The sequence below is a fragment of the Oncorhynchus mykiss genome, chromosome 16, assembly GCF_057628025.1.
Source record: "Oncorhynchus mykiss isolate SJ-2025 chromosome 16, ASM5762802v1, whole genome shotgun sequence".
NCBI lineage: Eukaryota > Metazoa > Chordata > Actinopteri > Salmoniformes > Salmonidae > Oncorhynchus > Oncorhynchus mykiss.
Window position 1 is genome coordinate 52,685,310 of NC_143037.1, and position 14,976 is coordinate 52,700,285.

Genomic DNA, 14,976 nt, shown 5'->3' on the forward strand with positions numbered 1-14,976 from the left:
CTCTTGTCTGGACCCATTCAGAAAACATTCAGTGCTCACTAAAAGTGCATGAAGTTCACTCACCCTCTTAGTGGAGGTAATAGCCAACAGGAATGCTACATTCATGGATAGGTGCTTCAAAGTCATCGACTCTAGGGGTTCGAGAGCGGCTTAGCAAACGCTAACAGCACCACGTCAATGTTCCAGTTTGGTAACGAGCAAGCCATTGTTGGACACAGATGTCAAACTCCCTTCATAAATTTGGAGAGCAATGGGTAGCCAGCCATGGGTCCCTCTTGGCCATAGTCATGGAATGCCGAGATAGCAGCTAAATACACTCTCAATGTGGATGCCACTCGGCCCGTATTAAGCAGTGACTATGAAAACCGTAACTATGAAAACCATAAAATAGGTACAGAATATGCCGCACCACATTTGATATGACGCATTGGTGGAAGAAACCATGGCACTCCGCAACGTGTTCACCACGTTGTCCTGAAGTCCTAGACTGGTCCACTAACACCTCTCAGAGGCCAAGCCTGAAGATGGAGGCAGTGCGAGTCCAAATGCCACAGTGTCCCCCCAGCCTAAAGAGAAGGTCGGACCTCAGGGGCAGCTGCCACGGGGTCCCCGAGAAGAGAGACGACAGGAGGCTAAACCCTGGTGATCTTGGCCAGCATGGAGCTATCAAGATGACCCTGTCTAGCGTAGCTGTGATCAGGAGAAATGTTGGGAAAGCTTAAAGTGGTGTTGCCGGCCAATCGCGAGCGAAGGCGTCCAGACATATAGGATCCGACATTGAGAACCAGCTGGGGCAATGAGTGTTCTCCTGAAATGCAAACAGGTGTGCTCTCCCGAACCTGTCCCAAAGATGTAGCACCACCTGAGGGTGTAGACTCTAGTCCCCCCTGAGATAGATCACCTTCCATGAGGAGGTCAGGTGACTCTTCTCCTCATTTAGGGTGAGGTCCACTCAAATGTGGTTCAACAGGGTCCTCGTGTCTGTTGTGGCCTGTTCCCTGGATGGTTCAAACTATCCAATCATCCAGGTAAGGCATTTACTCCTCCAGTAGAATATGCCACCACAGCTGAAATGCTGCAGTAACAGTGTCCACCATGCAATGTGAGAGTCTGGTCGGATAGGCCCTGGTCAAAAACTCTCTCACCATAGTTAACGAAAACTGATAAAGCTTTCATATTGCCTGCATCTGTGAAAATGGTCAATTGCCGTGGCCTGGCACAACACACTGGGAGAAGCCCCTAGTTCACCATCAACAGCGAGAGGGGCGTGTGTGAACAACTGTAATGGCCGGTTAACGTGTCTGTCAGACAGAACCTTTGGCCAGAATGAGGGGTTTTGATGTAGGTTGACACTCCTTCATCTGATCTCATTCGGAAACATTCAGTCAACCAGGGCGTCAACAATAGAAGACCCTGCAACATTTGATGAGCCAGAACTATAGCATTAGCCAGCATCGGAGTTGGAGTTCATAGCCTTCCATCACTGTATTCAGTGCCCGTGGGGACTCAACTTGCCTCTTTTAGTTTGGCCTTTGGGCGAAGGCCAGAAACGATCAATGCCAGCAGCAAGCACCTCAGGATGACTGCACAGTGCCATCCTTCTTAGACGCAGTCCGCTGCCTGTTGGCAGGGACACCCCACATTTATCAAAGCAAAAAGCTATATTGGAAATGATAGTTTATCTTTGTGGGAAGAAGAGATGGGTAGTATACCCTGCAGTATAACAAAATAATATGGCAACCCCAGCTACATACTGTGCAAGACCAGCAGTGTAATCTAGCTGTTATGTTAGTTTCTAAAGGAAACTAGGATAGATATCTTTACTGTAAACTAATGTAACAAAACTATAGTAAACCCAGCTATATACTGAAAACCTCAGTGTAATAGGGAGGTGGTGAGGGGCCCTCGGAGTGTGGTGTCAGGAAAATAACCTCACTCAACGTCAACAAAACAAAGGAGATGATCGTGGAAAGGAAACAGCAGAGGGAGCATCCCCCTATCCACATCGACAGGACCGTAGTAGAGAAGGTGGAAAGTTTTAAGTTCCTCGGCGTACACATCACGGACAAACGGAAATGGTCCTCCCACACAGACAGCGTCGTGAACTGCGCAATACTTTTCAATAGTATAGAATGGGACCTACAGTATCAGGCTTTGTCTCATACACTATCTGAATGAAGGAGGTGACATGAATGGCTGTAACTTTTCCTTGTGGATAAATAATTAAGCCAACAGTGTAAACTGCTTGACAGTGAAGTGGCAGAGCAATCTACCTTGGCACCAGTCCTCCACCACCGAGACAGCAGGGGCCGGGAAATGGGAACCGCCGTTTTACACTCTGACAGCAGAAGGACAGGCCAACTGTCATCTTACAGGGCATCTGGGTCACCTTGGTGGCAGATGGGATGAGGAAGGAGGTGCTCCAGTTGGAGAGCCTCGCTCCTGAGCAAGGATGCAATCAGGAAAGTAGTGCCGCTAGATCGGCTAAGTGGGTTCTACTCCAAGTATTAAATAGTTCCAAAAAAGGACAGTAGCTTTTGGCCAATCATAACATTCATATAAATACAAGTGTAATAATCAAAATAAACCTTAACTTCTTGTTAATCCAGCCGCTGTGTCAGATTTCAAAAAGGCTTTACGGCAAAAGCACACTATGCGATTATCTGAGGACAGCGCCCCGCATACAAAAACATGAAAACCATTTTTCAACCAGGCAGGTGCAACACAAAAGTCAGAAATAGCGATATAATAAATGCCTTACCTTTGAAGATCTTCCTCTTTTTCCAATCCCAAATGTCTCAGTGACACGATGAATGGTCGTTTTGTTTGATAAATTCCTTCTTTATATCCCCAAAATGTCCATTTATTTGGCACATTTAATTCCGAAATACATTGGTTCCAACTCGCCCAACATGACTACAAAGTATCTAATAAGTTACCTGTAAACTTGGTTCAAACATTTCAAACATCACAGCAGCTCCACGAAATGGCACGGGAGCTCTTGCTGTGTGCTCAGACCCGCTTAACATCACTGCGGGCAGAGCACATTCCCAGGGTCTTGAACCTGGCAGGAGAGACGCTTTCGAGAAATGGCATGCCGGAGAGGGACTGGAGTCTGCATCCTGAGGTTGTGTTACAGCTGTGGGAAAGGTTTGGGAGAGCGCAGGTGGACCTGTTTGCATCTGTACAGATCAAATTAAATCAAGCATTATTCATACAGCACATTTCAGACATGGAATGCAACACAATGTGCTTCACAGAAAACAAAACAAAAAAACTTTGAAAATAACTGAAATATTTAACACACAACAAACATCACGATTAAAAAAAAGGATAACAGCAAAAACGGAATGACTAAAAAGCACCCCAAGGAAAAGCAAAGCTAAAAAGATGTGTTTTAAGATCTCTGTTAAATATGTCCACTGTTTCAGCCCTCCTCAGGTTCTCTGGCAGGTTATTCCAGAGGCCCTGAGGGACCTACTGGGTACATAACGTAAAAGCATATCTGACATGTATTGGAGTGCACAGTTGTGCATGGATTTAAAAACCAAATGAATAATCTTAAAATTAATTCTAAAACTCACAGGCAGCAAGGGCAGAGACCTTAAAAACAGTGTAACGGGTGTTCTTCGTCTGGTCTTGGTCAGTACCCGTGCTGCAGCATTCTGTATGTTTTGGAGTTGACCAATGGCTTTCCTGAGTAGACCAGACAGGAGAGCATTACAGTAGTATTTCTGTATCAGCCTGAGAGAGAAACGGCTGCACATTGGCAATGTTCCTCAGGTGGTAAAAAGCAAATTTGGTCACAATCCTAGTGTACAATTCGAAATTGAGTTCAGAATCTCAAAAAAATACCTTGTTATTTTAACCTGCCTTTTTATCTTTATTGCCCGTGATCTCAGCTTAGAGAGGAGAAGCCTCGTGAGGTGTTGGTCGGTCACATACTATGAAACAGTATTGGTCGGTCACATGAATGAAACAACACGGTTATGAATGCATTAATTGTGCAAAATCATGGAAATATAACTTGTCTCTGTATAGCCATATATGTCACGCCCTGGTCTTAGTATTTTGTGTTTTCTTTATTATTTTGGTCAGGCCAGGGTGTGACATGGGTTATTTATGTGGTGTGTTTTGTCTTGGTTTTTTTTGTAGGTCATGGGATTGTGGTTAGTGGGGTTGTCTAGAATAGTCTATGGCTGCCTGGAGTGGTTCTCAATCAGAGGCAGGTGTTTATCGTTGTCTCTGATTGGGAACCATATTTAGGCAGCCATATTCTTTGAGTGTTTCATGGGTGATTGTTCCTGTCTCTGTGTTTGTTTGCACCAGATAAGGCTGTTTAGGTTTTCCACGTTTATTGTTTTTTGTATTCAGTTGTTCATGTGTACTATTTCGTATTAAAAGAACCATGGACACTTACCACACCGCATATTGGTCCTCTGATCCTTTTCGCCTCTCCTCTTCGGAAGAGAATATCGCCGCCCCAAAGAAGAGCTGGAGGCGGCAAAGGCGGAGAGGCGCTGGTATGAGGAGGCAGCACGGCGATGCGGATGGAAGCCCGAGAGTCAGCCCCAAACATAATCTTGGGGGGCGGCACACAGGGAGTATGGCGAAGCCAGGTATGACAACTTCCTGTGCTTACCGGGGGGCTAGAGAGACCGGGCAGGCACCGTGTTATGCTGTGGAGCGCACGGTGTCTCCAGTGCGGGTGCATAGCCCGGAGCGGTACATACCAGCTCCTTGTATCGGCCGGGCTAGAGTAAGCATCGAGCCAAGTGTCATGAAGCCGGCTCTACGCATCTGGTCTCCAGTGCGTCTCCTTGGGCCGGCTTACATGGCACCAGCCTTGCGCACGGTGTCCCCGGTTCGCCTGCATAGCCCAGTGCGGTCTATTCCACCTCGCCACACTGGCAGGGCGACCGGGAGCATTCAAACAGGTAAGGTTGGGCAGGCTCGGTGCTCAAGAGCTCCAGTGCGCCTGCACGGTCCGGTCTATACAGTACCACCTCCACGCACCAGCCCTCCGGTGGCAGGTCCCCGCACCAGGCTTCCTGTGCGTGTCCTCGGCCCAGTACCACCAGTGCCAGCACCACGCACCAGGCCTATAGTGCGCTTCGCCTGTCCAGCACTGCCAGAGCCTTCCTCCTCTCCAGCGCTGCCGGAGTCTCCCGCCTGTTCAGCGCTGCCAGAGCCTTCCTCCTCTCCAGCGCTGCCGGTGTCTCCCGCCTGTCCAGCGCTGCCAGAGCTGCTAGTCTGCAAGGAGCCGCCAGAGCTGTCAGTCTGCAAGGAGCCACCAAATATGTCAGTCTGTAAGGAGCAGCCAGAGCTGCCAGTCTGCAAGGAGCCGCCAGAGCTGCCAGTCTGCAAGGAGCCGCCAGAGCTGCCAGTCTGCAAGGAGCCGCCAGAGCTGCCAGTCTGCAAGGAGCCGCCAGAGCTGCCAGTCTGCAAGGAGCCGCCAGAGCTGCCAGTCTGCAAGGAGCCGCCAGAGCTGCCAGTCTGCAAGGAGCCGCCAGAGTTGCCAGTCAGCATGGAGCAGCCAGAGCCGCCAGTCAGCATGGAGCAGCCAGAGCCGCCAGTCAGCATGGAGCAGCCAGAGCCGCCAGTCAGCATGGAGCAGCCAGAGCCGCCAGTCAGCCAAGATCTTCCAGATCCACCAGTCAGCCAGGATCCGCCATTCAGCCAGGATCCGCCATTCAGCCAGGATCTGCCAGAACCACCAACCAGCCAGGATCTGCCAGAGCCATCAACCTGCCTGAGCTTCCTCTCAGTCCCGAGCTTCCCCTCAGTCCCGAGCTTCCCCTCAGTCCCGAGCTACCTCAGTCCCGAGCTGTCCCTCAGTCCGGAGCTGCCCCTCAGTCCAGTGGGGCCCTTGGTGAGGGTTACTAGGCCAAGGTCGGCGGCGAGGGTCGCATATCTAAGGACGCGTATAAAGCGGACTAAGACTTTGTTGAAGTGGGGTCCACGTCCCGCGCCGGAGCCGCCACCATGGACAGACGCCCACCCGGACCCTCCCCTATGGGTTTAGGTGTGCGGCCGGGAGTCCGCACCTTGGGGGGGGGGGGGGTGGTCTTAGTATTTTGTGTTTTCTTTATTATTTTGGTCAGGCCAGGGTGACATGGGTTATTTATGTGGTGTGTTTGGTCTTGGGTTTTTTTGTAGGTCATTGGATTGTGGTTAGTGGGGTTGTCTAGAATAGTCTATGGCTGCCTGGAGTGGTTCTCAATCAGAGGCAGGTGTTTATCGTTGTCTCTGATTGGGAACCATATTTAGGCAGCCATATTCTTTGAGTGTTTCGTGGGTGATTGTTCCTGTCTCTGTGTTTGTTTGCACAAATAAGGCTGTTTAGGTTTTCCACGTTTTTTGTATTCAGTTGTTCATGTGTACTATTTCGTATTAAAAGAACCATGTACACTTACCACGCCGCATATTGGTCCTCCGATCCTTTTCGCCTCTCCTCTTCGGAAATCCCTAACAATATATAAGACAACTGCTGGGTCTGCCCAGGGCGAGCTCCTGATTGACATGGTGCATTGAGTTGGTTGGAACCTCTTCAGCACACTGACAATAAACAATGAGTCATTTAAGATTGACTTCAAGTGTCCCTGTGGAAGACTTTTTCCACAACAGCACATTTCATAAAACTTCTCAACAGGTCTTACTTGACTGACCTCCCACCCTCACCTACCATCAACCAATCATATCAATGCAAAGGTATCCGGAGCCCTAAGCATTGTTGGAATATTTGAGACGTGCACAGCGGTACAGAGCACAATTTGGCCTCTGGAGGCTCCTCATTTGCGTCACACCAGCCAGCATAAACTGTCTCTTACTTACAATGAGGGAGAGGTTGTTGTTCTGACATCACAGTGCCAGGTCTCTGACCGCACCATCTGTGGATCTGTTGGGGCAGTATACAAATTGGAGTGGATCCAAGGTGTCTGGGATGATGAGCCATGACCAGCCTTTCAAAGTATTTCATGGCTACAGATGTGAGTGCTACGGGGCAATAGTCATTTAGACAGGTTACCTGTGACTATGTTGGTCTGCTTGAAACACAGAATGGGTGAGGGAGAGGTTTAACATTTTTGTGAAACAGTTACCAGCTGTCAGGTAGCTCGTCTGGTAGACTCGTGTTACTGGGCAGCTCGTGGCTGGGTTTCCCTTTATAATATTTGATAGCTTGCAAGCCCTGCTACATCCGACGAGCATCAGAGCCGGTGTAGTAGGATTCGATCTTGGTCCAATATTGACTCTTTGCCTGTTTGATGGTTTGTCCGAGAGTGTAGCAGGATAAGCGTCCGGGTTAGTGTCTCGCTCCTTGAAAGCGGCAGCTCAAGCCTTTAGCTTAGTGCAGATGTTGCCTGTAATCCATGGCTTCTGATTGGGCTATGTACGTATGGTCACTGTTGCGACGACGTTGACGATGCACTTATTAATGAAGCCGGTGACTGATGTGTTCAACTTCTCAATGCCATCAGATGAATCCCTGGAACATATTCCAGTCCAGAAGAGATAGCGAGAGGCGTAATTCGGTCGAAAAATCGGACCCCCTCCAGCAGGTGCCGTTTTTTCAGTATTTCACCCACCAAGCAAGGAGTTTTTGTAAGGAAGTCAATAAGAGAGTGTTGAATTTGGCAAAAAAAATGAATGGCTTATTTGCTACATGAGGTTTATTTGATCGAATATACGTTTTGTAATGCATTGAGTTGGTTGTTACGCCCTGACCTGAGTATTCTTTGTTTTCTTTATTGTTTTGGTTAGGTCAGGGTGGGACATGGGTGATGTATGTGTTTTTTGTACTGTCTAGGGGTTTTGTAGGTTTTTGGGGTTGGTTACTATCTAGGTATTTATATATGTCTATGGTTGCCTAGATTGGTTCTCAATTAGAGGCAGGTGTGTATCATTGTCTCTGATTGGGAACCATATTTAGGCAGCCATCTTCTTTGGGTATTTCGTGGGTTATTGTCTATGTCTATTTGCCTGTGTCTGCACTAGTATTATTATAGCTTCACGTTCGGTTTGTTGTTTTATATAGTTTGTTAAGTGTTCTTCGTCTTCATTAAAAATATGTATTCATCTTACGCTGCGCCTTGGTCTCCTCCGTACAACGAACGTGACACATCCCAGCAACTGAGAAAAAACACTTTATATCGGCATTGTCTCGAGATGGCTGTGCGTATTCATGGCATGAGGCTAGTAGAATAGCATCTCTCTCCATTGAATACAAGCAGAAGACGTCAACAACCCTCATTGAATATTAAAAAAGGATTACAATAATGAGATGTATCCACTAATCCAAAGAAAGGATGGGTGGGAGCTAGAGAGCCCACTGTGCTGCTTTGTAGACAAAGAACTACCCACCACCAACAGCGTGGTAAGGAGGAGCAGAGGGTTTGGGACTCCTGGACTTGGGAGGAGATATTAGACGGTAAGGGACCCTGGAGTCAGGCTGGGGAATATCGCCGCCTGAAAGTTGAGGCGGCGAAAGCGGAGAGGCGGCGATATGAGGTAAGGCAGCGCAGCAGGCACGAGAGGCAGCCCCCAACTTTTTTGGGGGGGAGCACACGGGGAGATTGGTGGAGTCAGGTGATAGACCTGAGCCAACTCCCCGTGCTTACCGGAAGCAGCGTAGTAATTGGTCAGGCACCGTGTTATGCGGTGAAGCGCACAGTGTCACCAGTGCGCGCTCATAGCCCCAAGCGCTATAGGCCAGCCCCCCGCAAGTGCCATGCGAGAGTAGGCATCCAGCCAGGGCGGATTGTGCCAGCCCAGCGTGTTTGGTCTCCAGTGCACCGTTTCGGCACAGGGTATCCTGCGCCGGCTCTGCGTACCGTGTCTCCAGGGCGCTGGGAGGGTGCTGTTCGTCCTATGCCTGCACTCCGCACGTGCCGGGCAAAAGTGGGCATTGAGCCTAATGGAGAGGTGCGAGTGGTAAGCACCAGATCTCCAGTGCTCCCCCACAGCCCGGTTCGACCTGTGCCTGCACTCTGGAGGGGCCAGGCTAAAGTGGGAATTCAGCCTGGAGGAGTGGTGCCAAGGCTGCACACCAGAGCTCCAGTGCTCCCTCACAGCCTGGTTTATCCGGTGCCTCCTCTACGCACCAGTCCTCCAGTAGGTCTCCCCAGCCTGGTGGGTCCTGTGGCAGCCCCACGCACCAGGCTGTCTCTGCGTCTTCTCCTTCCAGAGTCTCCCTCCAGTCCCCTCCAGAGTCTCCCTCCTGTCCGGAGCCGCCAGAGCCGCCCGTCAGTCCGGAGCCGCCAGAGCCGCCCGTCAGTCCGGAGCCGCCAGAGCCGTCCATCAGTCCGGAGCCGCCAGAGTCTCCCTCCTGTCCGGCGCCGCCAGAGTCTCCCGCCTGTCCGGCGCCGCCAGAGTCGCCCTCCTATTCGGGGCCCGCTGCAAGGGTCCTCAGTCCGGGGTCGGCGGCAAGGGTCACCGCTCCAGAGGCGCCACCTAAGTGGGCCAAGACTAAGGTGGAGTGGGGTCCATGTCCCGCGCCAGAGCCGCCACCGCGGATAGATGCCCACCCAGACGCTCCCCTATGGGTTTAGATTTTGCGGCCGGAGTCCGCACCTTTGGGGGGGAGGGGGTACTGTCACGCCCTGACCTTAGTTCCATTTTTATGTCTCTATTTTGGTTTGGTCGGGGCTTGAGTTGGGGTGGGCATTCTATGTTGTTTTTCTGTTTTCTTTTCTTTGTGTTTGGCCTGGTATGGTTCCCAATCAGAGGCAGCTGTCTATCGTTGTCTCTGATTGAGAACCATACTTAGGTAGCCTTTTCCCACCTGGTGTTTGTGGGTAGTTGTTTCCTGTTTTGTGTTTTCACCTTTCAGGACTGTTTTGATTTTCATTTCTTACGTTCACTTTGTTATTTGGTATTTTCGTGTTCTGTTATAATAAATAATCATGGACACTTACCACACTGCGTTTTGGTGCGATCATTCCTACTACTCATCCGATGAAGACGAAGATTGTTACAGATGACAGCTTTGCACACTATTGGCATTCTCTCAACCAGCTTCACCTGGAATGATTTTCCAACAGTCTTGAAGTAGTTCCCACATACAGTATGCTGAGCACTTGTTGGCTGCTTTTCCTTCACTCTGCGGTACAACTCATCCCAAACCATCTCAATTGGTTTGTGGTCGGGTGATTGTGGAGGCCAGGTCATCTGATGCAGCACTTCATCACTCTCCTTCTTGGTAAAATAGTCCTTACAAGCCTGGAGGTGTGTTGGGTCATTGTCCTGTTGAATACAAATGATAGTCCCACTAAGCGCAAACCAGATGGGATGGCGTATGGCTGCAGAATGCCATGGTAGTCATGCTGGTTAAGTGTGCCTTGAATTCTAAATAAATCACAGACAATGTCACCAGCAAAACATCGACACACCATCAAAACTCCTCCTCCATGCTTCATGGTGGGAACTACACATGTAGAAATAATCTACTCTGCATCTCACAAAGACACGGCAGTTGGAACCAAAAATATCATATTTGGACTCATAGACCAAAGTACAAATTTCCATCGGTCTAATGTCCATTGCTCGTGTTGCTTGGCCAAGCAAGTCTCTTCTTCTTACTGGTGTCCTTTAGTAGTGGTTTCTTTGCAGCAATTCGACCATGAAAACCTGATTCACACAGTATCCTCTGAACAGTTGATATTGAGATGTGTCTGTTACTTGAACTCTGTGGAGCATTTATTTGTGCTACAATTTCTGAGGCTGGTAACTCTAATGAACTTATCCTCTGCAGCAGAGGTAATGCTGGGTCTTCCTTTCCTGTGGTGGTCCTCATGTTAGCCAGTTTCATCATAGTGCTTAATGTTTTTTTGTGACTGCACTTGAAAAAACTTTCAAAGTTCTTGACATTTTCCAGATTGACTGATCATCATGTCTTAATAAAGTATTTTCACTTTGCTTATTTGAGCTGTTCTTGCCATAATTGCCAAATAGGGCTATCCTCTGTATACCACCCCTACCTTGTCAGAACACTACTGATTGGCTCAAACGCATTAAGAAGGAAAGAAATTCCACAAATTAACTTTTAACACAGGAACACAGGAACACCTGTTAATTGAAATGCATTCCAGGTGACTGACTACCTCATGAAGCTTGTTGAGAGAATGCCAAGAGTGTACAAAGCTGTCATCAAGATACATGGTGGCTACTTTGAAGAATCTTAAATATAAATATATTTGTTTAGCACTTTTTTGGTTACTACGTGATTCGATATGTGTTATTTCATAGTTTTGATGTCTTCTTCCTAATTCTACAATGTAAAAAATAGTAAAAACGTATATATATTTTTTTTGAATAAGTAGGTGTGTCCAAATGTTTGACTGGTACTGTATAGAAATATATATAGAAATTAAATGTAAAAAATGACCTAGGTCCGCACCACGGTGTCCTTAAATGTAGTTACGGCCATGGGTTTTAGACAGACTGGTCTAGAATATTAATTAATGTTGGATAGTTATTAGTAGCCAATCACTAGTTACCACAGACACAAAGTCATAATTATGGCTAAACCCCGCCTATTTCTACAATTTATCTTCTTAAAATCTGATTTTAAACGTAACCCTAACCACTCTGTTAACCGTATGCTTAACCATAACCTTAAATTAACACCAAAAAGCTAATTTTTGTTTTCATGAATTTTTACAATATAGGCCTAGACAATTTGTACTCAGTGGCTGTGGTAACTAGTGACAACCAAGGCCTATGTTTATGTAATTGGGAACGCATGAAATTGTTACAAAAAAATCCCACCCTCCTCAGCAATGAATCATGCGTTTTATATTTAATTTGAATGAAGCAGCAGCTTGCTAGTCTAAAAGACTCATAACAGTCAGTTGCAGACGAACTAATTTACAGTGGTAGTACCAGTGTAAGCATTGCTTCAAAAAAATGAAACACTGATTCAATCATGGAAATAACCAATTAGGCTCTGAAATCCAAATTTCATGTTGATTATTTAAAAAAAAACTAAAACCCTGAGACGGACCGCCCTCAACAATCGCCGCTATCAATTCAACGCTTTGGTGCGGACTGGACACAGTGCCTGAGACGTTTACACTGGCACATGTGAAGGTGGGAAGATTTTGGAAAGTAGAGAGCATCCAACAAATTCTAAAGGTATGTGTATTTTTGACATATTTTCCAAGAGGATGCCCGTTATAGCTGCAAATGTTTTTGCTTTACACACTATAAGAGCTTTTTTGTTTTTGTTTGTTTTTTTGCAAGCTACAGAATGTGATATCAATGTTACTGTCATAGACGCGATTGTCTGTCATTAGCCTATGCATGCCCAGCGAAATAGAATTCCGTGTCATTTTAAGAAAATAAAAATGAATAGCCTATCAACTAAACAATATCAATTAGACAAATAAAATGCATTTGGTCATATGGGCACATTTTGGGCACTAATGCACGCGCAGTCTCCAAATAACCCCGCCCCAAACAGGTTGCATGACAAACACGCCCTGGCCAGTTGGTTGCCTTGTTTGGAGAATTTGGAGGGTATACATTTAAGTAAAAAAATATATAAATGTGTGTGTGCGCTCGTATGTGCCTGCGTTCGTACGATCGTGGTTATTGCAACAAGTTGGCTTTCTAAGAACAAAGGATGGAAGTGAAATTAAATTACGAATATCCTTGACTGTTGTGCCTTCACAATTACATACTGCACATGACTGTTTTGTATCTCACTCAAATGTAACATTAAAGGCTTCACATCAAAGGCTATCAGTAAGTAAGCAACTTGAGGTGTTTCCAGGTCTGTTCTATTTGTGCATATTGTGTTGCTGGTTTTAATGGTTCTGTTCAGGAGTCCCAGCCCTCCAACATATCTTTGCCCTAGAACACACTGCCCCTGCCAGGCAGCTGTTGAGTGGTATGTGTTGTGCCTGCTACTTTAGTCCAAAACCCTTTTGCAATCATGCCAAGACCCTGTGCTGAACTAACTGCTTTTTCTGGGTAGTGGAAGTTAAGGGGACCAGGGGTTAATGTTACCTATGGATTATTTTGAGTAGCAGGATGGTATATAAACTGCTGGGGGGGAATGCATAAACCCTTTCAGTAATATAACCACAGGAGGTCTGAAACATGTCATACCTGCTCTGTCAGTGTTATGGATATCAGTACAGTGGGGGGATGGTTGGTGGCAAAATCTGGATCATAAAATAGGGATCATATTTTTGTATGTGTTGGAGTGGGTGCAGTATGTCCACCCAGTCCTACTGGCACCATGGCCGGTGGGAGAGTGTTTTGTTTGGGGTATCACAGTGATGGGACAGTGTGTTGGGGAACTGTTGTGGACAGTCTGATCTCTCTCTGTCTCTGTCTCTGTCTCCCTCTCTAGCAAAACAGTATGGCATGGCTCCAAGCTTGGAAAACTATTTCTGGATCAGCTATGGGAAAAGTCCATAATCACTCACCAATAGACAGCTTTATGAAAATTCCTGGAAAACAAAAGTTGACTCTGAGATTTATGGAATCAGAGTAAAAGTAAAGAACCTTCCATATGTCATAGTAGACTTTTCACTGTGGTCCATATATTAGTTGAAGTTGGTCTACACACAGTATGTTGTTGACTTGTATAACATAACTGTTCTAGTTTTATCAAAGTCATGTTTCCTGGCAGTTATATGTTTAAAAAGAGTTAAACGATATCACTGACACCTAATGATGGAAGTTCAGTTTACTTCCCTCTAAAACCCTAGGCCTTTGTGTAGGTGTAGGCTAACAATGGCTTATTTTTAACCTGTGGTTGTTGGGCGAGGGGGGTGGAAGTGCCAGGACAACAGAGGAAGAGAGGCCTCCTCATACTTCATCCTTCCTGGGATTCTGAGAGGCTCTCCACAGCCCTTTTGTAATACAAATAAACAGGCTTCTCCTCAGTGAGTTAGTCAGTGAGCTATGACAGCCTGACCTACAGTAAGCAAAAGAGGGGGGATTAAGTGGGGGGATTAAGTGGATTAAGTGTAGAGGTCGTCCCTAAACTCAACTACCACCACTTGTGGAAAGAAACAACAAATTGGCATCAAAGAGCCACCTTCAAATAATCTGCCTCTAAAGCAGGGTTTCCCAAACTCGGGTGCATGATTTGTTTTTTTTTGCCCAAGCAGTACACAACTGATTTAAATAATCAAAGCTTGATGATAAGTTGGTTATTTGAATCCGCTATGTAGTTCTAGGACAAAAACCAAAATGTGCACCCAGGCAGGGGGGTTGGGAAACCCTGCCCTAAAGGACAGAAAGATGCATTGCTCTCGGCGGTCATGGGGTCGTCAAAGGAGCTGGGAAATCCAAATAATTTTCATGAAATACGGAATGCATGATTAGCAATCTCTTCAAGTCAAATGGTTAAAGATGCTTCTAACGTGTGGGTGGAGATTCAGTACCCAAGTAGTCATCAAGGTCTGTCTCAGAGGAATTAATACATCTGAATGAAAGTTAGAAAGAAAAAAACTGGGAAAGGAAACGCCAAACTGCTCAGGGAAATGTTGGTGACTGTGGTAGTTAAGGTGAAGACTAACAGTGAAATGCTTACTTATGGGTCCTTAAAGATCAAATAGAAATAGTGACACAGAGAATAAATACTCAGTGAATAACAATAATGAGTCAAAATAACATGGCTATGTACAGGGAGTACCAATACCGAGTCGATGTACAAGGTAATTGAGGTAGCTATTCACATATACTGTAGATAGGGGTAAATTGACTAGGCAAAAGGAAAGGTAATAGAGGAAGAGGCTCTAGGGTCTCTGGCATGATGGTGTTGATGTGAGACATGACTAGCCTATCAAAGCACTTCATGGCTATAGATGTGAGTGCTATGGGACGATAGTCATTTAGACAGGTTACCTTGATGTTCTTGGGCACGGGGACTATGGTGGTCTGCTTGAAACAAGTTGGTATTATTCAAGATGTTCAATATGGTTCAAGACACACTCTAGTCACATCTGTACTTTTCCAGTG

The 14,976-nt window shown here is 46.7% G+C and overlaps 1 protein-coding gene across 7 annotated transcripts in view; it reads left to right on the forward strand.

The window, feature by feature from the left end:
• LOC110492206 (calcitonin gene-related peptide type 1 receptor) overlaps positions 1–14,976 on the forward strand; it is a 46,465-nt gene that overhangs the window by 15,872 nt on the left and 15,617 nt on the right. For 3 of the 7 annotated variants that reach the window (XR_016487354.1, XR_016487353.1, XM_021566305.3), the window contains exon 1: positions 11,839–12,132. The exons of 3 other annotated variants lie outside the window; for them this stretch is intronic. The gene's annotated coding sequence lies outside the window, so the exon portion shown is untranslated. Of the gene's footprint in view, positions 1–11,838; positions 12,133–14,976 lie in introns of those variants that run through there. One more of the 7 variants, XM_090203242.1, reaches the window with a different exon arrangement.